We start from the raw sequence: 24,900 nt of genomic DNA on the forward strand, positions 1-24,900 counted from the left end.
GAATGACGCTAGTTATAAAACTTTCACGATGGCACTTGCGACCTGTATGTATTCCAGTACTAGTCGTTTAACTATAATACTTCGCTCACGCTTCCTTTCCACTATAATCAGTTTCTGACATATTGGCTAATGATCAATAATTGTCTCTTCAATATTATTCCACTTACAGATTCTAGCCCCTTGATGCGCTTCGCACTTTGTTTTCGCTGACAGGTTTCGTGCTAGCACGCAATTGACCTCACTACAGCTGTTTCGGAGACCAGTTCGCATATTCCAATCCATAGCCCCATTTGTCTTTTTTCTTAATTTATTTTACTTATTATTAGTTTTTTTTATGTATTCTTTTTTACGCTGCTTATGTGCACTTACATTTTCGTTTATGCCTTATGACAATCATAGCTGTGTAAGTTATTGTTACATTTTATCGTACTTCTACCCCAACCTTGAGACTAGCCTCAAGATATGCATGTCATTAGCTGATTAGATCCAGTTCTGATATGATGTGTGCACTTTTTGTTTAGTTTCCTTGTGCCATTTTTGTACAGGGACCATGTAAACATTTACGAGATCAAGATCACAGCAATATGCTGCATACGTTTTATCTTTGACACTCGCAAATAACGCGGTCATTACTAGTATAAGTGTGTACCATTTTTTAATCTTTAAATTTCTAAATTTTTTAAACTTTTTGCTCTTAAATTTTAATATTCTATTCTAACTTCTACTTATTTGTGGTACATTTTTCTGTACAACCTTCTGAAAGACACTAGACGCCTGAAGACGGGAAAGCAAATAAAATTCCTTTTCTGCAACTGGTTGCTGATTACTAAAAAGAAAAAACCTCAACGACTAGGTAATATATCACTGTGATATACATGTTTACGTACTGTAACTTGGTGATGTATAATGCGGTATGCGATTTCTGTTCACGAGATGTCTGTCTTTTCACTTATTGTTGTGATGCGGCACTGGTTAGTTCATTTTGAATTGTTCGTGATCTGCGACATACGTTTGATCATTCATATCTTCTAGAAGCAGTATTTATTAAATAAACAAATGTGTGTGGTTCTGTGACATCCAAATCACTTGTGAGACATTTTATGTATTTGTCACCTGTGATTTTAACCTTTCACGACGATGATTATTTTGAAATGTTCTCTGGTATTCAGCCAAGCAGCGTCGTCCAAATCGTGTGATATATGGGATAGCTGACTGATTGCTATCTTCATGCGTTCCTGATTTACTTTTGTAACGCACCCTTTCGTTATAACTGTGCATTATAATATGATAAGCCAAGAGTATGCATATTGGTATCAATCTGTTAAGTGTTAATGATTATCCGCAACAGAATTTGTGTCCATATCATTGAATCTGACTGCGTTAATGAATCTAATCTGACTGTAAAAAAAATAATTCATAGATTCTGCGGCGTACAAACAACGCTGACGTCCCCAAGTTGTCCTAATCGTCTGAAGGACTAAGCTGCAACTCCTGCAAAAAAAAAACGAAATATTAAAAAAAAAATTAGTCTCTGTTACCTAAAAGTGAGTTGATCTGCAATGGCGTGCATTGATCCTCTCTTGAGGCAGGTTTCCAGGCAAATGATTTATTTAAATAAGAGGTACCTATACTCATTTCGTTTGCCTTATCACTTACTTCCTCGGTTATATTACGACACCAGTTATTACCATACACTGTTATTTCCTATTATAACACATGTCTTCACTGTGCTGCACATCGTCAGAAAAACTTCTTCCAGTACTCTTATATTCGTCCGCCCTCAGTATTGTCTCAAAACTGTTAATTATTTCTAGTGAAACTGTATGCAGGCACCACATCCGCACTGTAAACAAGAAAATGACGAGAAAACCCTACCACTGACGATGTTTTAATTAAACAACCGTATTGTTTCGGAAGTACCATAGCGCTGAAAAGATCAGATGATTTAATATTTTTACGTCATTCAAACATCTTTCTGTGAGTCACATTTACAATATTCACGTAATTTCATTCTCCAAAATGTTCTTCAAATGACGTGTATTGTTTCCTGTATAGCATATCATTATACCCACCCGTCTCAGCTGTGGTCTATGCGCAAGGATGTGTTCTTTCCAAAAATATTTGTAACATTAACTTAGGTACTGGTTTTTATGCCCTTCCACAGACGGCAAGAAAATAAAATTTTGAAGGCAGTATATGTTTCCAGTTGGTAGCGACGTTTCTATCGAACAACATGAAACGCACATGGTGACGGAGACACACGCTTTACTAGTGTTGCAGATGATGCCTCGGTTCCTAAAATATTAACACCAAAGTACTAGTAAATAGACTGTACAAAAAATATTTCATTTTTGTTTGTGATGTCAGAACGTGTCTATAGGAAGAGTTCCCTACTTCCTCGCCATATCACGTTTACCAACTTGGTTAATAGATCTTTGCGCAACTGTTGGTTTTACGTATTAACTGAAGTCTGGTGAGTTATTCAGGGCGTCATGTATCGATCGTAAGGAGCTTAACATCTCATGGTTTTTGAGATCGTTTTTCACTACCTTTGTTTGTAACATTTACACCTGTTTGTAATTGTGCTCGTTCGTAATGTTAACGGAATGCTGTTGTCGTACAAGATGGTCGCGTTAAATACGGTATCGTGAATAGCAGTTTTCCATCCCCACCATACATGAGGGAGGCTGAGTCGTAGGTAGCTCCGTCTCTAATGATCTTAGCATCAACGAGACGTTGAAATTTGTTAGGTATGTCGGGAACTGTGTATCGCCCGTCGCATTTGGATTCATTTTCAGATTTACGTTTTCAGCTATTTCCTTAAATCGTATAAGGTAAATTCTGAAATATTTCCTTTGGTCTATTTACTTTCCATCCGTCCCCAAACCATCTTCAGTTACCTAGACAGACTCGCTCAACAATCCCCTGCCCCCCTCACAAATACAGACGCATCCTTGCTGTCTCGGGATGTTCGCTATCAGTCTAACCCTTCTGTTCAACTTGTGCCGCTAAATTCTTTTCCATTCGACTGAGTCCCTCTGCATTAATTACTCGATCAGATCTTCAGCATTCTTCTGTAGCACCACGTTTCAAAAGCTCTTACACTCTTCTTCAATTTACTCTTTTATCTCCCACGATTCACTTGCATGTAAGGCTCCACTCCAAACCAGTTATCGATGTGCACGTCAGAGAGAGCAAGATATGTTACTGTTAAATACTCTTTGGTGTTGGTGTAGCACGGTCTTTGCCTTTGCGTAGTCTGATACATTCTTAGTTGAAGTCTGGTAGGTGATGAAAGTATTCAGTAATGCTATGTTGGCCTATGATTGTATCTGTTAGATGAAGAAAGATTTATTGTAAACGACAGCAAGGATGGGAACCGAAAAGAATATAAATTTTAAATGATATTATTTCTGAAAAGTAGTAGTTTGAGGTAAGACTGTAGCCCTGCGCAGCTAATTTTTTAGAATAATTATTGTGAGCTAGTTAACTTGCTCAGAGATGAGAGAAAGGCCACCGCACTTCGCTGAGCCATGCATTAAGATATAAACTGATTAACCTATTTGGTTTTTATAGAAATTCTCTGTTAACATTGTACCCTTTTCAAATCATTGTTGACTTTGTTAAGTACAGTATTGTTCAGACCAATGTTATGTTTGAAGATCACGCCAAATTTTGTTCTGTCTTTTTTTAATGCATACTTCATTTTAAAATCGTCGTCTCGGAATATCATTTCATAGGAATAGTTACTCTCCCCATCCCACTGTTTATAGAAGGTTTATCATTTAGCATTACCACATTGCACCATTTGGTATGCAACAATTTCAATATTATTTGGAAATTTTACTTCATAATAGAAATCTAGCTGAGCCGCTGCCTGTTTGCTGTTGTGCTTTCGAGAAATCTGCAACAATGTTCTCAAGGCGCGAGGTAAGTGGAAATTCTGATTAGGGACCAGATAATTGTTTTACATGATACATATAATACAAAGACAAGTTGTATTCAGACCATTTACAGTTCAGCTGAAATTAGGTTGTGTTTAGTCAACGGTTAGGATACGAGTTTAAGTTGGGTAACAGTTTGTAGATATATAGTTTTTGCAGTACGTAGATTTTTGTATAGAACGGGCTAAATTTCTACAGCAACATATAGTGGAGAGGTTACAAAGTATCAACGTCAAAATCTACTAAGTGTTCACTCACTACGTACCTAAGTATACAGATTTTTACGTTGATATCAGCCCCCCTTCCTCCCCCTATGAACCTTGGACCTCGCCATTGGTGCAGAGGCTTGCGTGCCTCAGCTATACTGATAGCCATACCGAAGATACAACCATAACGGAAGGGTATCTGTTGAGAGGCCAGAAAAACATGTGGTTCCTGAAGAGGGGCAGCAGCCTTTTTCAGTAGTTGCATGGAGAACAGTCTGGATGATTGGCTGATCTGGCCTTGTAACATAAACCAAAACGGCCTTGCTGTGCTGGTACTGCGAAAGGCTGAAAGCAAGGGGAAACTACAGCCTTAATTTTTCCCGAGGGCATGCAACTCTATTGTATGGTTAAATGATGACAACATATTCTTTGGTAAAATATTTCGAAGGTAAAACAGACCCCCATTCGATCTCCGGGCGGAGGCTACTCAAGAGAATATCGTTGTCAGGAGAAATAAAACTGGCATTCTATGGATCGAAGCATGGAATGTTAGATCCCCTAATCGGGCAGGCAGGTCAGAAAATTTAAAAAAGGGAAGTAAATAGGCTCAAGTTAGATACAGTGGATGTAAGTGAAGTTCAGTGGCGCGAAAAAAAAAAGACTTCAGGTGAGGTGAATTTAGGGCTATTAATACAATCAAAAAAATGGTTCAAATGGCTCTGAGCACTATAGGACTTCACATCTGAGGTCATCAGCCCCTAGAACTTAGAACTACTTAAACCTAACTAACCTAAGGACATCACACACATCCATGCCCGAAGCAGGATTCGAACCTGCGACCGTAGCGGTCGCCCGGTTCAAGACTGTAGCGCCTAGAACCGCTCGGCCACTCCGGCCGGCATACAAAATCACATTGTGGCAATGCAGGAATAGGTTTTATAATGACTAAGATAATAGGAATGCGGTTAAGATAGTACAAGCAGCGTAGTGAACGCATTATCGTAGCCAAGAGAGACACGAAGCTCATATCCACCACAATAGTAAAAGTTTATACGCCAGATAGCGCTGCAGATGATGAAGAGATTGATGAAATTCGTGATCAGATAAAAGAAAGCATTCAGATACTAAGGGCATTTTTCAATCCGAAGATGGCAATGGCTGAAACCGGTAAGTACGAAATGTACAGTTCTTATGATCAAAATTCTTTACAAGACACTGTTCAATCACTTCCAGCGATGTTCCGAGTCATTTAGCGTCTTGAGAGAATTATTATGTTTCCAATATCTCTTTTTTTGTTTGTTTTAATTTCTCCTTCGGGAACATAAACTGCTGTTCCCAATTCCTCCTGGATTTCCTTTATTGCTTCCTCTTTACCTAGTTTGAATGTCATTGGGGTTAGGCTACAACCTTGTCTCACTCGCTTCTCAAGTACTGTCGTCTTTTCATGTCTCTCTCTACTCTTGTAGAGTTAAAATGTTTGTCTCGTTGCGATACTCAAATTTCCTTTCGGCCTTTTTCCGCTGTTTCTCCAAGTTAGTTGATGCGAGTGCCGAGTGGACATTTCAGCAAAACCACAGACGTTTTTTTTTCCGCAGTCCTTTTGCTCTATTATAAGATAGTACCCCGTTTCTAACGATCGTAATGTCGAGACGACCCTAACCTGTAACCTCGATGTCCCTCTTCGCGGTGTCTGCATGGAGTCTGAAGCGTACGTGAAAAGGTCGGAGCGCGAATTCGCGCGGCGCGGCGCTGGGGATCCGCGGCTGCAGGGGGCGTGGCCGCGGCATATTAATTACTGGAGCGCTCGCGAGTGATGAATATGTAACGGCCATCCCGGCGCAGACGGCACGCCGCCTCATTAGGGCTTACGTCAGAGCCACGCAGTCTTGCCGAGCCGTGACGCGCCTCTCGCGAAACACGCCCACGTGCCCACATGGTCCCAGTCGGAGCGGGGAACGCGTTTCACATCGCCGTGGTTGATCAGCGTTGACAAGAAACTTCCTTGTTTTTTTGTGGAGGTTCATCTACATCTACGTGGCTACGCAAATCACACCTAAAGTGTGTGGAAGAGGGTTCTTCGCGCTTCAGTCTGGAACCGCGAGACCGTTACGGTCGTAGGTTCGAATCCTGCCTCGGGCATGGATGTGTCTGATGTCCTTAGATTAGTTAGGTTTAAGTAGTTCTAAGTTCTAGGGGACTGATGACCTCAGAAGTTGAGTCTCATAGTGCTCAGAGCCATTTGAACCATTTAGAGGGTTCATCGAACCACCTTTACACTAATTGTATATTATTCCACACACGAACAGCACGCGGAAAAAACGAACACCTATATCTTTATGTGCGATCTTTCGTTTCCCCTTTTTTATTATGATGATCGTGTCTCCCCATCTGGGGCGTCGTCAACAAAATATTTTCGCATTCGAAAGAGAAAGGTGCTCATTGAAATTTCATGAAAAGATACCACTGCAACAAGAAACTCCTTCATTTTAATTATGTCCACCCCAAATTCTGTATCATGCCCGTGACACTTTCTCTCCTATTCCTCGATAACACAAAACGTGCTGCTCTTCTTTGTACTTTCTGAAAGTCCTCCGTTAATCTTGTCTGGTAATTATTCCAGACCGCGCAGCAGTACTCCAAAAAAAGGACGGACAAGCGTAGTGTAGGTAGTTGTTTTAGTAGTTTTGCTGCATCTCGTATGTGCTCTGCCAATAGAACCCAAGTCTTTGGTTCGCCTTCCCCACAACGTTTTCTGTGTGTTCTTTCCCATTTATGTTGTTCGTAACTGTAATTCCTAGGTGTTTAGTTTAATTTACGGCCTTCAGATTTGATTGAGCTATCATGTAGCCGTCCGTCCGTTGTGACCGAGCGGTTCTAGGCGCTTCAGTCCGGAACCGCGCTGCTGCTACGGTCGCAGGTTCGAATCTTGCCTCGGGCATGGATGTGTGTGATGTCCTTAGTTTAGTTAGGTTTAAGTAGTTTTAAGTCTAGGGGACTGATGACCTCAGATGTTAAGTCCCGTAGTGCTTAGAGCCATTTGAACCATTTTTCGTGTAGCCGAAGTTCACGGATCCCTGTAAGCTCTCAAGTGGATGACCTCGCACTTTCCATTATTTAGGGTCAATTGCCAATTTTCTCACCATACTGATATTTCATATAAATCGTTTCTCAATTGGTTTTGACCTTCTGTGAATACGTTACCAGACGATAAACGACAGCGTCATTTGCAAACAGTCCAAGACGGCTGCTCAGATTGTCTGTAACATCGCTTATATACATAAGGAACACCAGTGGGCCCATAATACTATCTTGGGGAACGCCACAAATCACTTCCGCTTTAATCGATGACTTTCTGCCAGTTAATAAGAACTGTAATATCTCTTATAGGTAATCACGAATCCAGTCGCGTAACTGAGACGATATTTCATAAGCACGCAATTTGATTACAAACCGCTTGTAAAGTACTGTGTCGAAAGCCGGCACTGTGTCAAAAGCCTTCTGCAAATCTAGAAATACGGAATTAATGTGAAATCCCCTGTCAATAGCACTGAACACCACGTGTGAGTAAAGAGCTAGTTGTGCTTCACAAGAACGACATTTTCTACGTCCGTGTTTACTGTGTATCAACAGATCGTTCTCTTCGAGGTAATTCGTAATGTTCGAACATTTTGTATCAGGGGTCGGCAAGTAATTTTAGGTGGGGTCCAGATACTTTTGAAAATTTTTGTCGAGGTCCAGAAGAAAAACCTCATATTTTTCACCAATTTTTTAAAAAATTCCACTCTCAGATTAATATGAAATGCAATGGACATATTTGTATTAAAAAAAACAATGGGAGAAATTATATTTGCGGTCGTGATCCCGTTACTTAAAGTTAGTTCACTTGGGGAGAAGCTTACGCGAATAGTGTCTTGAGGGTGGGCGGCCGTTAATCTTGAGCGATACTTGTTCTTCAAAAAAATTCAATTATGGAAATGAAATTTCACAAATATATGTGGAGCCAAACATACTAGTCAGGTACATAGCCAATTTTTTTGGGGTTTTCATATTTTTCTGAGACTTGTTTGCTCCAAAATTCATTAGCGGATGCTGTTTTATGCGTTTGCAAGGAAAGGTCTTCCTGCAAGTCTGCTATCTCCATTTGGAGTAAAGGCTTTGAAAGGCAGAAAAACTTCACAGCCACAACCTTGCATTCTGCCACTGGAGTAACTTCCTCAGGCGATTTTAAGAAGCCCGACAGCTTCTCTATCTTTGAAAAGCCTTGGAATCTTGCTGCAATTTCCTTCTTGAGATGGGACATAGATTTTGAGAATACTGAAATGTCTGTTTCATAATTATTTTTAAATTCAAGAATTAGTGGAAACAGAAAAACATTTTGAGTTGAAGTGTCTTTCAAAGATATCCAGCTTGCGACGAAAGGAAGACAAACTTTGTATCAGATCACATACTAATTTGCATTTCTTTGCAGCTCGGTACGTGAGCGCATATAAATGTTTCAGAATGTCTTTCATGAAAGCCACAGCTAACGCACTGCGTTTGTTTGCTAGGAACGCCAAACGGTTTGGTTCAGATGGCTCTGAGCACTATACGACTTAACCTCTGAGGTCATCAGTCGCCTAGAACTTAGAACTAATTAAACCTAACTAACCTAAGGACATCACACACATCCATGCCCGAGGCAGGATTCGAACCTGCGACCGTAGCGGTCGCTCGGCTCCAGACTGTAGCGCCTAGAACAGCACGGCGACTACGGCCGGCGCCAAACGGTTTCTTGCTTCTTATAATTCCAAGTTTTCTTAGGAGGATGTTACTTCTTTTATTTGCTAAAAACGTTCAATCATTTGACCTTTACTCAGCCAACGAACATTGTTGTACTACAGTAAGCCATAATGCGCCGAATCACATTCAGAAAGAAACTATTTGAACTGTCCGTGCTGAAGAGCAAATAATACCTCATAAAAGTAATCAACATGGTCAACCTATCCATTACTTCTTTCAGAGTTACACTAAGCTTTCCACATAGGGCTGCCTGGTGAATTATGCATTGAGAAGATTGCAGCCCAGCATTCTTATCTTTGGTCCTCTTTTCTTTTTATTTGCCGATCATCGCTGGGGCCCCGTCAGTTACAAGAGACTCCGTTTATCATAACTGGTGATTGATTTTGTCATGAAGTCTACTACATCTACATTTCTACATCTACATTTATACTCCGCAAGCCACCCAACGGTGTGTGGCGGAGGGCACTTTACGTGCCACTGTCATTATCTCCCTTTCCTATTCCAGTCGCGTATGGTTCGCGGGAAGAACGACTGTCTGAAAGCCTCTGTGCGCGCTCTAATCTCTCTAATTTTACATTCGTGATCTCCTCGGGAGGTATAAGTAGGGGGAAGCAATATATTCGATACCTCATCCAGAAACGCACCCTCTCGAAACCTGGCAAGCAAGCTACACCGCGATGCAGAGCGCCTCTCTTGCAGAGTCTGCCACTTGAGTTTGTTAAACATCTCCGTAACGCTATCACGGTTACCAAATAACCCTGTGACGAAACGCGCCGCTCTTCTTTGGATCTTCTCTATCTCCTCCGTCAACCCGATCTGGTACGGATCCCACACTGATGAGCAATACTCAAGTATAGGTCGAACGAGTGTTTTGTAAGCCACCTCCTTTGTTGATGGACTACATTTTCTAAGGACTCTCCCAATGAATCTCAACCTGGTACCCGCCTTACCAACAATTAATTTTATATGATCATTCCACTTCAAATCGTTCCGCACACATACTCCCAGATATTTTACAGAAGTAACTGCTACCAGTGTTTGTTCCACTATCATATAATCATACAATAAAGGATCCTTCTTTCTATGTATTCGCAATAGATTACATTTGTCTATGTTAAGGGTCAGTTGCCACTCCCTGCACCAAGTGCCTATCCGCTGCAGATCTTCCTGCATTTCGCTACAATTTTCTAATGCTGCAACTTCTCTGTGTACTACAGCATCATCCGCGAAAAGCCGCATGGAACTTCCGACACTATCTACTAGGTCATTTATATATATTGTGAAAAGCAATGGTCCCATAACACTCCCCTGTGGCACGCCAGAGGTTACTTTAATGTCTGTAGAGGTCCCTCCGTTGATAACAACCTGCTGTGTTCTGTTTGCTAAAAACTCTTCAATCCAGCCACACAGCTGGTCTGATATTCCGTAGGCTCTTACTTTGTTTATCAGGCGACAGTGCGGAACTGTATCGAACGCCTTCCGGAAGTCAAGAAAAATAGCATCTACCTGGGAGCCTGTATCTAATATTTTCTGGGTCTCATGAACAAATAAAGCGAGTTGGGTTTCACACGATCGCTGTTTCCGGAATCCATGTTGATTCCTACATAGTAGATTCTGAGTTTCCAAAAACGACATGATACTCGAGCAAAACACATGTTCTAAAATTCTACAACAGATCGACGTCAGAGATATAGGTCTATAGTTTTGCGCATCTGCTCGACGACCCTTCTTGAAGACTGGGACTACCTGTGCTCTTTTCCAATCATTTGGAACCTTCCGTTCCTCTAGGGACTTGCGGTACACGGCTGTTAGAAGGGGGGCAAGTTCTTTCGCGTACTCTGTGTAGAATCGAATTGGTATCCCGTCAGGTCCAGTGGACTTTCCTCTGTTGAGTGATTCCAGTTGCTTTTCTATTCCTTGGACACTTATTTCGATGTCAGCCATTTTTTCGTTGGTGCGAGGATTTAGAGAAGGAACTGCAGTGCTGTCTTCCTCTGTGTAACAGCTTTGGAAAAAGGTGTTTAGTATTTCAGCTTTACGCTTGTCATCCTCTGTTTCAATGCCATCATCATCCCGGAGTGTCTGGATATGCTGTTTCGAGCCACTTACTGATTTAACGTAAGACCAGAACTTCCTAGGATTTTCTGTCAAGTCGGTACCTAGTATTTTACTTTCGAATTCACTGAACGCTTCACGCATAGCCCTCCTTACGCTAACTTTGACGTCGTTTAGCTTCTGTTTGTCTGAGAGGTTTTGGCTGCGTTTAAACTTGGAGTGAAGCTCTCTTTGCATTCGCAGTAGTTTCCTAACTTTGTTGTTGTACCACGGTGGGTTTTTCCCGTCCCTCACAGTTTTACTCGGCACGTACCTGTCTAAAACGCATTTTACGATTGCCTTGAACTTTTTCCATAAACACTCAACATTGTCAGTGTCGGACCAGAAATTTTCGTTTTGATCTGTTAGTCATCGAAAGTCTTGAATAAACCTTCTCCGCGAGTCTTGCCTTTCAACGGCAATACTGTTAGCAATTCTTGCCTAAATTCTGCACTCTCAATATCCGATAATCGCACGAAAATGGCGGACGTTTGTTATTCATCAATAACGTCGCATTATTTATCTAGTGCTATGGCGTAGCAAAATTTCCGTTCCTCTTGTATTACTTCTTACTGACAAGGGTATACCATGAATTGAAGCAACATTCTTTTCCTCTTTAAAAGTGTCACGGCCGTTACCAACACACTTTTTTTTACTATCTCAGTGTTTGAAAATGGCTTTTGGTGTTTATTAAGCGAATTTTTCTTGCTCGTTGAAAAAGCGAACTAGGAGGGCCGTGCTTTTTTTTGTTGGAAGGGAGATATGCCTGGAGTTTTTCTTGACTAGCCTCACTACCCAGAGAAATTTCTTTTATGGAGCCGCTGATGAGTTGTTTCGTATCATCGCTTTAAATTGGCGCTTCTAACAAGAGTGTCAGTTCCGTTGCATATGAGGCAAACTGGAATAGCCCCACGCCTAGAAGGCAGCCCAAAACAATATTGTTCACTCCAATCTGTCAAAAAGATCCTATTTTCGCTATCATCTTTACGCGTTTTGCGATCCATATCGGTGCAAAACAAACGTTATAAGCTCCGTACCAGGTCGCAACAACTACTGACAAAACTTGTATACTTTATTCACATTCGTTCTTTACAAAAATACCGGCGCCTGGCACACAGCACGTGCCGACGCACCGCAAAGGAGCCGCACTGCAGAGGAGGCGCTTCGTTGACAAAGACCGCCGCAGCCGCCACAGCCGCCGAGTGAACTCGGCCCGAAGTCTCGTAAAGTAGCTTTAAGCTGTCGTTCGAGTTACGACCACAAAATACAGTGTTTAAATGAATACACTTCTCCGATTAATAGAAGCTGCCAGAGTCTGAAATAGATTTATAAAATTTCCTTGTTCATAAAAAAAAAATTTTGTGTTGCATTCGCACGTGCAGAGGCTTACCGTGGATCGACGTAACACGCTGCGCCGGCCGGCCAGCCAGTTTGCTCGCTTCCACCCCCGCTCTTACGCGCACTCCCTTGCGCTGCACAGCGTAGCAAATATGTATCTGTATAACTAACAATTAAGAATTCTAATTATTCAGCAGTTGATTGTACTTTAATAGAAAAAAACTGCAAGGGAGTGGCTCTCAAACCAGTTATTTATAGAAAAATATTTTTTTAAATAATTTGGAGAGGTAATTCACATTTACAAGGTATTTTTGGCGGGCCAGTTTTTCTCCTTCGGCGGTCCCAGTTGCCGACCGTTGCTATGTATGCTCCAAAGCCCTGCTGCATGTCGGCGTTAATGATATTCGCCTGTAATTTAGTGGATTACTCCTACTGCCTTCCTTGAATATTGATATGACTTGTGCAACTTACCCGTCCTTGGACACGGATCTTTCGTCGAGCGAGCTGTTGTATATCGTTATGTATGGATCTATTGCATCAGCATACTCTGAAGGGAACCTAATTTGCTATACGATCTCTAACGGAGGACTTGCTTTTATTGCAAAAGGACTTGGTTTCAGCTAAACAAATTTGAAGATTGTTGTTGCAGAACTTCCAAAGAAAATGGTTCAAACGGCTCTGAACACCATGGGACTTAACTTCTAAGGTCAACAGTCCCCTAGAACTTAGAATTACTTAAACCTAACTAACCTAAGGACATCACACAAATCCATGCCCGAGGCACGATTCAAACCTGCGACCGTAGCGGTCGCGCGGTTCCGTACTGAAGCGCCTAGAACCGCTGGGCCACCTCGGCCGGCAGAACTTTCCACGTAAATGTATTTTCCACTGATTTTCTCCCTTTTTAGTGTATCAAACAGTATCTTGATTATTCTCATTAACAAACACACTGCGGAAATAACAATTATCCAAATGACCTACAATTTTTTAAACAAATCAATTCCTACTAGTTTTTGTTACATTATTAATTTCGATTATTATTTCATCAGTGACTCCAGAAATAAACATAGTAAACAGTGCAGGATTGCGTAATTAGTAACAGAAATTTTAAGTGTGCAAATAATTCGTAATTTCAAATGTTTCTATAAAAACGTCATTCTATGTTCAGAACTAGTGCTTATCAATTATAACATCGAAACTAAACTATTTTATAAAGTATTTGCTTTTCTTATTTTTTAGCTTGAAATATTACATACTGTGTATAAAATTATATGAAAGTTTTCGGAAAAGAAACTGAGATAATATTGACCTCTCCAAAATTCGAAAATAATGTTGGTATCAAGAGCTACTGTTGAGGAAAAGTAATGGTAGAGGAGGATGTCCCGTTACACCGCACAGTTCTCGCCCTCTACAGCTCACTGCATGGGAGTTATTCCTCGCTGTCTAAACACGTGTCTGGTCACCTAGGAGTGATGCTACAGTCTCCGGAGCTTGCAACCAAATATCACGACACCACGATTAGGCCAATTGGAACTTAACCAATTTGATTCGTGTTTTATATGTGTTACGAGAGCAGAGGAGAGAGATCAAATAGGCAGCAATGCTATACTGGTGTACGGGTATTGTCCATAATTTTGGCTGATCGTAATTGCAATTAATTGAGAATTAAGTAGTTTTCGCCTTGATGGTGCTTTCCTTTGTGAGGCATCCATTTGTGGTAAGTTTGAATGGTCCTTCGCACATGAGGACGTCAGAGTGACGCCAGTGAAACTGTTCTGGCCGTTAGATGACGTCAGTGGTTGACAACCTGTCGTAACTGATAAGCCTGCCCCAAGCTGTGCTGTTACATTGGCTACGAAAAGCAGAGTCTTCTGCATAGAAACCCGCGCTTTCAGGTAACCCCCACAGCCAACAGCTCTGCCTGACTCGGCCCTTGTTCTGCCGTCAAGGCGTGTTTTCGGTGGTTGGTACAGTCGGTCTCCAGACCACTTGGTCTTAACCGGTTAAGCGCAGTGTTAGAACAGCGTAAATGAGCGCTGCCGATACCAGAAGGTCGGTAAGATTGTCGCTACTTGAGACTATCAGATCATGTGATGGCAGTTTGTAATGTTACGATCGAACCCAGTCAACCTACATTCTTTGCCGCCGTCAAAGTAATCTGCCACTTTCTACTGCCATGTGCCAACGTCAGGTACTATCTCACTCGCACTATCTCAGTTACGTTTTATTTCTTCTTTTGTACATGTTATCCGATTGCTTATGTGTGTGATTTTCCTTGATTGATGGTGAGTATATAGGCGCTTTTTTCCATCTACTTCAGCCCCTTTTTACCTTGTTCAGTCGTGTTAGTTTCATTATTAATTTATGCGTTGGTCTTTATCGAAATGTACACGTTTTTGAGTATGTTGTCGATTCTTATTTAAGTGTAATAGTGCTACCCTCATCCCACCTTAATTCATCGACACGCCTCGTCAGTTCTACTATGATGTGAAGATACGGTCAAATTACGCCTATAGTAAGTGATTCGATGCTTCAGGAACTTGCTGCGGCAGGAAATAGAGTAGCGGGTGCTCGCTTCCGTGCCATATAGACAGAATTACTTTTGACATATTCCTTTTCACATATGTGTTTCCCAAACATTGCTTTCCTCCTCGATTCTGCAGAGGACGTAATTTATCAGTCCATCTAATTTTCAGCATTCTTCTCTGTAGCTACATCTCAGTTGCTTCGATTTCTTATTTTCCGTTTTCCTCACAGTCCATGATTCATCGCCAACAATAGTGTGGTCCAGAAGTATATTCCCTCGAACGAAGGACTGTGTCTGTTAGTAATAGACTGCTTTTAGGAATGACTCCGTGCTAGTATGGTTCGTATACCTTCGCTTCATCAGTCTTGCATTATTTTGCTTCCAATGTACCAGAATTCCTCCATCTCATCAATTTATTGGTCATCGATTTTAACGTTAAGTTTATCGCTAACTTCATTTTTTGTACTCGTCATTACCTTCACATTTCTTTAGTTTACTTTGTATCCATACTGTGCCCTCATTAGACTGTTCGTTCCATTCAGTAGGTCCTGTAATTCTTCCCCGCATTCGCTGATGACAGAAATTTCATCAGCCTGTCCTCTCACTAATGTCCTTTTACCCAGCATTTGTATCACACACATGGTCCTGTCTTTCGTTTTCGTTAATCTTTTCTCAGTCTGCAATTTTAATTCGGCCACTTCTTTGTTCGATATCCATTCAGGTTTTTCGCTTTTGGCTCTTGCACAAACAGTGTATTACGCGTTTGTACATTTCACTGGAAACCAGACTTATCTTCTCCGAGGACGTCGTCTACTAGTTTCCCATTCTTCTGTAAATAGTTTGTATCAGTCTAATACGCACGTGAACAATATAGTGCAACCTTTTTTCAGACAACTAACAACTTCAACTGGACAAAGCAAGAGCACACAAGAACATTTCGTCTGTGACAGCTTTACGAGCTGTCCTTGTAACTGGAAGACAATGCGTAAGGTCGCACATTGTCTCTGCTGACAGTAATGGCTAGAAGGATTTGGTCACACTCGTTTAATAATTTGGCTGTGAATATTTTAGTATCCGGGCACAGTGCTGGGCCGCTGTCGGACTTTGAAATCACCAAGTGGTGCTGGTATAATGGTCTCGACGGCCGTAAAGGGGAATTCTACACCCACGGAGGCACACGTTTCCGGAAGGGAATGGCGTTAATGGGCTCCACGCACATGTGGCTCTCGCCGTCCAGTTTCGCCCTCTCCCCCCTCCGCCTCTAACTGGAGCAAAGGGAGGGGGGACGCGTGGGCGCTCAGCGGCCGCTTTGATCGTGCCGCCACTGGTGGGAAGCGGTATTTGTTGTAGGCGCTCCCCGCGCGCCGGACCGCTGTTTTTAGCGGCCAAGAGCACTCCCCCGTCAGTCTACCAACTCACACGCCACGCACTCAATACCGAAGTGGACTGCTGTGACCGGGAGCTGCGTGTTGAACCTTCCAGGATACGGCGCAGGCATGAGGAGAGCGTTATGGTCTGTGGAATGTTTTCGTGACATTTCGTGGGTGATCTCGGCATTCTGGAAGGTGCAGTGCGCCAACAGATAGATATATGCATCTATCCTTGGGAACCATATCCACCCTTACATGCTCCACCATTACATGCAGTTTGTTTCTCCTCGGCGCGATGTCTTCTACCAGCAGCGTTATTCGAAGAGTACCAAGCTGAGTTTACCATACGCCCCTGGCCACCAAACACCTCGGACTTAAACACTATCGAGAAAATATGAGACCACCTCGATCGGAATGTTCTCCCCTTGGGTCATCAACCGACAAACCTCGCGCAGCTGTCGATGGCACTGGAGTCGACATAGCTCCAGATCACTCTCGGTACCTTCTAGAACCTCACTGACTCTTCCTGCACGTCTGCGCTGCAAAATATGATTAGTCAGGTTTTTGGCAGGTGGTCACATGAACGTGACTGAACAGTGTACTTGCGAAAGCATGCGAAGGATTTGTCAAATTCATGCCACGTAGAATCTGTGCTGTATCGGACCAGCACGCTGCTGATCAGGTGGTCATAGTGTTTTGGTTCATCAGTGTAGTTCCATTTGCGGCGGCCACGACTCCAGAGGTCGCGGCAAAAATAAATTCCTAGTTCTTCGGGTGGACTGGCAGTTCGTATCCCGCCACTGAAGTCTCCGTTACGCTGAGATCAGGATATATCTGGTGAGTCGCTCCTCTGGGCGTGGGTTATGATTTTGGAAACCCAGCTGTGTGTTGCTCTTAAAGACGGTTCTGGCCTTGTTCAGCAGTACTGACATGAGCTCGTTTTACATCCCCCGTTCTGTTCATTACCACCGTATTTGCGACCATCGACATAGCGCCGATTCTTGGTAACTATTCCTACTACGTGATTCGTATCTGTTACCTGTAGAGTTTGATTCAAGAGACGATACGAAACACTGCCTTGTCTCGTGGTCCGTTTGTTGTTGACGCTGAGAGGGGTGCATTTGATGAAGCTATCCCCTGTAGCAAAAATTTGTTCCGTGCGGCAGCGAACCAAAGAAAACTGCAAACGGATCTCGTGTGGACCATCTGGAGTGGTGGCGTGGAATTCATCTTATGGATGAATGTGAATGTTTTACTTAACGTACATCGTGCTTTTTCACAGTACCTACAGTGTTCCTTGTTCCTTGTTGGCGACCGAGTCCTTAATTTTGGAGTGTAACAGCTGTCCACTCACGCCTCCGTGGAGCACCCGAAATTACCTGCAGCGATGAAGAGTACTTTTCTCTGTTTAGAATTAAAGCATGCTTTTGTCCATCGGTTTCAAATCACTGCGACGTTTTTCTTTTTTGTTTTATTCTATTTCCTGAAGGGTCGCCAGTCGCTCTCACATTTCCTCCTCATTCCGCGTTCACTCATCGGAGTTTGTATTCTTTTGAGAGAGCAGAAAATCTGTATTTGTTTGCAGTACAGTAGACACTGTCAGAGGTCCTAGGCTGTGATCCGAGACGTCCGCTAGAGTCGTAGGTGTGTGCATTAACGTTCTTGAAAATTAGAATCTCTTACATATGTTGCAGTCTGTTCTCCAAGAAAACATTCTGATTTAGAGGTGACCGTGTTACAGTGACGCCCCAAATAAATTCCGCCAGGGTCTTTCGCGCCCCGCCGGAGTTTGAGTCCTCCCTCGGGCATGTGTGTGTGTGTGTGTGTGTGTGTGTGTGTGTGTGTGTGTGTGTGTGTGTTGTTCTCAGCATAAGTTAGTTTAAGTGACCTCAGCAGTTTGGTCCCTTAGAAATTCACACACATTTTCTTTCGCAGCTGACGTAATCAAACTGCATCAACAATCACGGCGTACAGTGTCTAAATCTTCCGCAAAACCCGCCCCCTCCTACCGCACCGGAGCTGCGGCAACTGCATTGCTGTTTGTAATGAGTTCACAGGCCGGAAAAGGCCGCTTATTTGTTTCCCTGCCAGCTTGGCATAAACCTTCTGGCAGAAAAGGTCCTGAGAACAGTAGTACAGTGCATACTCACTTGGGACACCCGTGACGCGCAAAAACTTTGCAGCGGCCTCATCTGTTCTTCTCGGGACGCAGGACATTGACTAAACACTGTTTGGTTGCCTTGGCATTTGTTGACCTACGAGCAGTCCCTCCAGACGTGCCGGAATAGACGGTGGGGGCGTAACACAAGGATTGTAACCAAATAAATGCGTCAGAAGCTACAGTAGCTAGTCGCTTTAACCCACATTCTAGAGAGAGCTGCTTCGGATCTCGATCGTCATTGTGACTTAAAATGATTACGAGGGAAAAACAGTGAGTAATATGATGTTTAAAACTGCTGCAAGTTTTATTAACGCGTAACGTCCAATGACCTTATGGCCAGAAAGAGAGTGCGACGTTGAAACTCAACACAAGTGCGACGTAATGATTTTATGCTAGTAATGAGCACAGAATATAGACTTGAGTAAACAAAACAGATGAAAGTATTGAGCAGTAACAGAAATTAGTTGAGGGATAAGTTGTACATCTGAATTGATCTTCACTTAGAAGTGAAGAAATTCTGTTACCATGGAAGCAAAATAACGAATAACAGATGATGCAAGGAGGATGTAAGATGTAGACCTGCACGGACAAAGATGGTGTCCTGTGCTGAAATACATCTACTGGAATCAAATAGACCGTAATTTGAAGAGGAAATTTTATGAAAATATACGTCTGGAGCACAGCATTCTGTGAAAATGAATCTTGGACTTTGGAAAAACGGGGAATGAAGAGAATTTAAATGTCTGAGATTTGGTGTTACATAATGACGTTGAAGATTAAGTGAATTGGTAAGATAATAAGTAGTAGGATTCTCCACGGAATCGGCGAAGAAAGCAACAAGAGAGAACCACTGAATAGAGGCACAGGATGACAGAACTAGTCTTTGACACCAGGGAATTTGGTAGCACTGAGGAGGCTGGAATACATCCAAGATGCAATGAAATTCTGTTACTCCCACCGTAGGTTCTGTGGCACGATGTAAATGCAGTATCTACCCATTTCTAGAGTAGGTTTCATGAATCCTTTCCAAGTGCATAAAATATGAGCTTCAATTTTCCTGGAGAAGAGAAGGAAGGAATATCAGTGTTTAACGACATACGACGACGAAGACGGTGTGAAAGTTCAGATTAGGGGAGGAATTCTGCCTTTTCTTTTCCAAAGTAACAGTCCTGGCATTTGGTATTGACACAGAAAACGGAAACCGGCATCTGGATGACCGAGTAGGGATTTCAACCGAAGAGAGGTGTTATTTTCTTAATGTGATTAGTTCAGTGATACTAAGCTATTGAACAGAAATTTATGCCTTGTGACTTTCCCGTTTAACATAATACTTACTCAGGTGATAATTTCATTGCGTCGTCCTGCTACGGCGAGTTAGCATGTACAGCGTCGGGTGTTGAGTCCCACAGCCAGTTACAACGAAGACTTTATTCGTTATACGAAGGCTCTGCATTCACTGCCATTGAATATTGCCCTTGTGTCCAGGTGAACCACAAAATTTCTGACGTGCGACATCGGCTATGGCAGGAGGCTATGAGGGGAGATAGGTAGAATTCTAGTCTTTATTTGATAATGAGTATTGCACATAGATTGAACGCGATATTGTCTTTAGGCGAGCATCAGCTGCAGTTGTAGCAAAGTTATTATTTGTATCCAGTTCGTAACCCGGCCGGAGGAATTGCGTACTTGGCGATGACGGCGGCAGCTTTGTGCTCCCTTGTGCTGCAGAATGAAACATGGATGTGCAGTGAGGGTACATGAAATACGGAATACGGTGTATAAAAAAATCATCCGATTTGGCACGTCCATATTTCTGGAACTAATAAACATATACAATGAATTTTGTTTTTTTTATGAACAGGAAACTCAAAAAACATTTTTCGTACCTTTTCATAGGTGTTCAATATGTGCCCTCCCCCCGCCCCCTCTCCTGCCGCGCTATATGCACGGCATATGTCAGTGCGGTTTTCAAACTGTTTCCACACTGCAGGGAGCGTGTTTTGGGTTACAGCTTCCACAGCTGATGTTATGCGATGTCTCAGTTCATTCATTGTTGTTTGTAACAGAAGCGCATAAACAGTCTTTTATAAACCCTCGCAAGAAATATTCACATATAGTCAGGTCAGATGCCCTTGGAGGTCAGTAGTGTAAGGCTAAATCATTTGGTCCAATGCGACCGGTCCATCGTTCAGTAGTAATTCTATGGTTTAAAAATTCCCGCACTTCCAGATGCCAGTGTGGTGGTGCCCCATACTGTTGCTAAATGAAGCCGTTCGAATCAGTCTCCAACTGTGAAACTGCGCAAAACACATTAAATTAAGTTGTACAACTTAATGTGGTTGTTCCGTACCCCCATACTCTCACATCATGATGGTTTGCCTTTCCATTTAAATGGAATGTTGCCTGTTCATTAAACACTGAGCGTGGAAGACGACTGTCGTCCTCCATCTTATCAAGAACGAAATTACAGAACTCCGCACTTCGTTGTTTGTCACCTTGACGAAGAGCTTGCAGTAGCTGAATTTTGTATGGTTTCATGTGTAAATGTCGACGCAACACAGCCGGACATCGGGGGCATGTTGAGCTGTAGAGCTGCACGGCGAACAGATTTCTGCGGACTCCTTGTGGAACTGTGGAGGATGCGCTCGACATACGTGGCATGCACTCGGGGACGGCCTGCCGATTTGCCTCTACACAAACAACTTGTTTCTCGGAATTGTTAGTGCCATCGTCTAATGCTCTGTGCTGTAGGAGGATTCACGCCATACCTAGTACGAAAGTCACGCTGAACAGTTATTACTGACTTGCACTGCGGAAACGCAGAAGAGAAAACGCTTTTTGTTGTGCCGACACCATTTTAACTAGAACTGAATTGGGCACACACTGCTGCTACCAGCGGGAACCAAGTAAAACTCGAGAGGTTGCTCTTTCGAACAGTACATTGTTCACGCCCATATCTCAAAAAACATAATGGTTATTATTTTTTAATACGCCCTGTTTAATATTATGTAGTCCATTGCAGTTTCTATTTCAGAGAAGATATAAGAAGAGAACAAGAAACATATACACTGTTGTAGCATTACGGCTCCATTAGTCACTAAATGAACCGTTGTACTCCCAGGCATAAATTTAGCCTGTCCGAGATATAAGTTTAATGCCATATGGCTTGGTTGTTATCTTCTTTTCTCCGCCCCTTCGCAACACGCGCGCAGACGCACTTAGCGATGCAATACGCAGTTGATGTACCCGAAACGGATCCCTGGAAACAGAGTATTACGAATTAACAGAAATATTCGTAAATAACTACGGAGCTTCTTTCATTATGGGTCCTAGTTCTTGTTTCCTTTTTAGTTTTTAGATTTTGTGTTGTTTACATCTGACTGTAGGAAGAGATGCTAGTAAGTAATATTAATGGTGTAACCAGTACAGAGAAGTGGAACATGGGCTACTGATAGGACACTTCTGAGGCATCAAGGAGTCATCAGTTTGGTAATGGAGGAAAGTGGAAGTGTGCCGGCGGGGGTGAAACGGTAAGAGACCAGCGCTTGACTATAGTCGGTAGGCTCAAATTCTGTGACAGTTACCCAGAGTACCCAGAGATGAACGGACTTTCACACAAGAGACTTTCTTGGGATGCTGCGTGAAGCCATGTTCGAACTGATGTGAACAACAGTAACAAAAAAAAAAAAAAAAAAAAAAAAAGGCTCTGAGTGCCGCATCTCGTGGTCGTGCGGTAGCGTTCTCGCTTCCCACGCCCGGGTTCCCGGGTTCGATTCCCGGCGGGGTCAGGGATTTTCTCTGCCTCGTGATGGCTGGGTGTTGTGTGCTGTCCTTAGGTTAGTTAGGTTTAAGTAGTTCTAAGTTCTAGGGGACTGATGACCATAGCTGTTAAGTCCCATAGTGCTCAGAGCCATGGCTCTGAGCACTATGGGACTCAACATCGGAGGTCATCAGTCCCATAGAACTTAGAACTACTTAAACCTAACTAACCTAAGGACATCACACACACACACACCCACGCCCGAGGCAGGATTCGAACCTGCGACCGTAGCAGTCGCCCGGTTCCGGACTGAAGCGCCTAGAACCGCTCGGCCACCGCGGCCGGCCAACAGTAACAATAGTAATGTTAATTGTGAGATAACAATTCGACTCTTATACTGCCAAGCCTGCTACTTTCTGCGGGAGTCTCGTAAGCACACCTTTAAGTAAAGTTGTCGTCTACCCCAAGCTTAAACAAATCATCATAGTACGATACGATATCGCAGTTTCTGTGGTGCCTGAATTAAGATGGAAAGTTGCTTTGGACATGCATGCAAATACAGGAATATACATAATTGAGGTAAGTGTACATGTTGTAGACGCGTGGTTGACGACGTACGAAGTTTCGGTCCGGCCGTGAGCCGTACACAGGCGGCGAAATGGTAAGGCGACCATTCGCAACCTGTCCCGCACGAATTGCCATTGTCGTTATTGCATTCTACAGCTGATGGTTGCCGTATTCGCAGTAGCGAATACACTTACTGTACATCATCACAGTGTTTATTTGCGTCTGGTCGAGTTAAAACTCTGAACTAATGTACATAGACAGTTACTGGGAAATCTATCGTTTAACGGTTCAACTTGACGTTTTTCACGTAGGCATGTCATTTCCAGGACTGAAAGAAGGATAAATGGGGAAAGTTGTAAGGTCGGACTTTGTATTTTTAATCTGACACTTACCTACATAGGCAGCGAGCAACATTTAATAATGTCGCGGTATGTTACAGTGTAAAATAAGCTTAGTTCTAAAGTACTGTTCCTCGATATTATTTCGTTGTGTATTTTTACTGACTGTGCCACGTATAGTTTTTGTCGCATGAAAACTGCAAAGAGCTACTCAGCTCGATGATTATGCTATTTCTAAATGTAAGTACAACCAAGAGAAGTATGCTTCAGTAACCCGTCACCGTTTTCAGCTGCGCACCATCCACGTTTCTTAAAAGCATCATTATTAAAAGGACATCTTAAAGATGGATCTAAACGTACAAGAAACATTAAAATCTTCCTAAACAATTAATTATTTTTGTTTTTGTTACAGGTACGTTTTTGTGCCCTGATCTGGCAGATGGGATGCGGTAAGACAAACAACTACTTTTTTTTCATCCTTGGTTTGTAAGCCCCACTGGTTTAAATAACGTGGCCTGCTTGTTGATCAGTCTATTTTCTACAGCTGCGCGTTTCGTAGAGATGGATTAATGGAACCGTTAGCTGCCTTTGACTTATAACGATGATCTAGTATGTAGCACAATTTGGCGACTAATTGGCCTCCAGTTTGGCTGTAACATTTAACCTTAATCCGGCTGAATATCAATGAAAATAATATTACATTATTATTGGTTTTTTCGTTTCAAGTTTACTGCAGTTAATTAAAGAGAATTTTAAACCAGACGCGTTTCGCTTTTATTTGCAAACCATATTCTGTGGTCATTCCGGAAATATGGATAAATATGTTTGTACATTTTAATTGTTACAGATTAGAAACAATATTTCTGTATAAAGTTGGCGTACAATTTACTTTCGGTGTCTCTGCCTTTTGTTCACATATTCTGTAAACCACTGTTAGCGGATGTTAAGGTCGAAAGAAACTTCGTTGTACATTTATTCTTGGCATTTTTTTGCCCTTTTTTGAAAGCATTTTCTCTTACACTACATTGCAGTTACTTGCATTTCGCCTCGCTTACTAAACAGAACTGCAGTTACACTACGCAATGAAAAGTATCCGGACACCTGGCTGAAAATGACATAAAAAGTTCGTGGCGCCCTCCGTAGGTAATGCTGGAATTCAGTAGGGTGTTGGCTTACCCTTAGCCTTGATGACAGCTTCCACTCTCGCAGGCATACGTTCAATCAGGTGCTGGAAGGTTTCTTGGGGAATGGAAGCCCCGTTCTTCACGGAGTGCTGCACTGAGGAGAGAGATCGATGTCGGTCGGTGAGGCGTGGCACGAAGTCGATGTTCCAAAACATCCCAAAGTTGTTCTACAGGATTCAGGTCACGACTCTGTGCTGGTCACTCCATTAAAGGGATGTTATTGTCGTGTAACCACTCCGCCGTAGGCAATCGCCATTCCCGAATTGCTCTTCAGCAGTGGCAAGCAAGAAGATACTTAAAACATCAATGTGGACCTGTACTGTGATAGTGCCACGCTAAACAAGGGGTGCAAGCCCCCTCCATGAAAAACATGACCACACCATAGCACCACCGCCTCCAGATTTTACTGTTGGCACCACACACGCTGGCAGATGACGTTCACCGGACATTCGCCATACCCACACCCTGCTATCGAATCGCCACCATATGTACCATGATTTGCCACTCCACCAACGTTTTTCCACTATTCAGTCGTTCAATGTTTAGTCTCCTTACACCAAGCGAGGCGTCGTTTGGCATTTACCGGCGTGATGTGTGGCTTATGAGCAGCCACTCGAGAATGAAATCAAAGT

The sequence above is a fragment of the Schistocerca cancellata genome, chromosome 1, assembly GCF_023864275.1.
Source record: "Schistocerca cancellata isolate TAMUIC-IGC-003103 chromosome 1, iqSchCanc2.1, whole genome shotgun sequence".
Taxonomy (NCBI): Eukaryota; Metazoa; Arthropoda; class Insecta; order Orthoptera; family Acrididae; genus Schistocerca; species Schistocerca cancellata.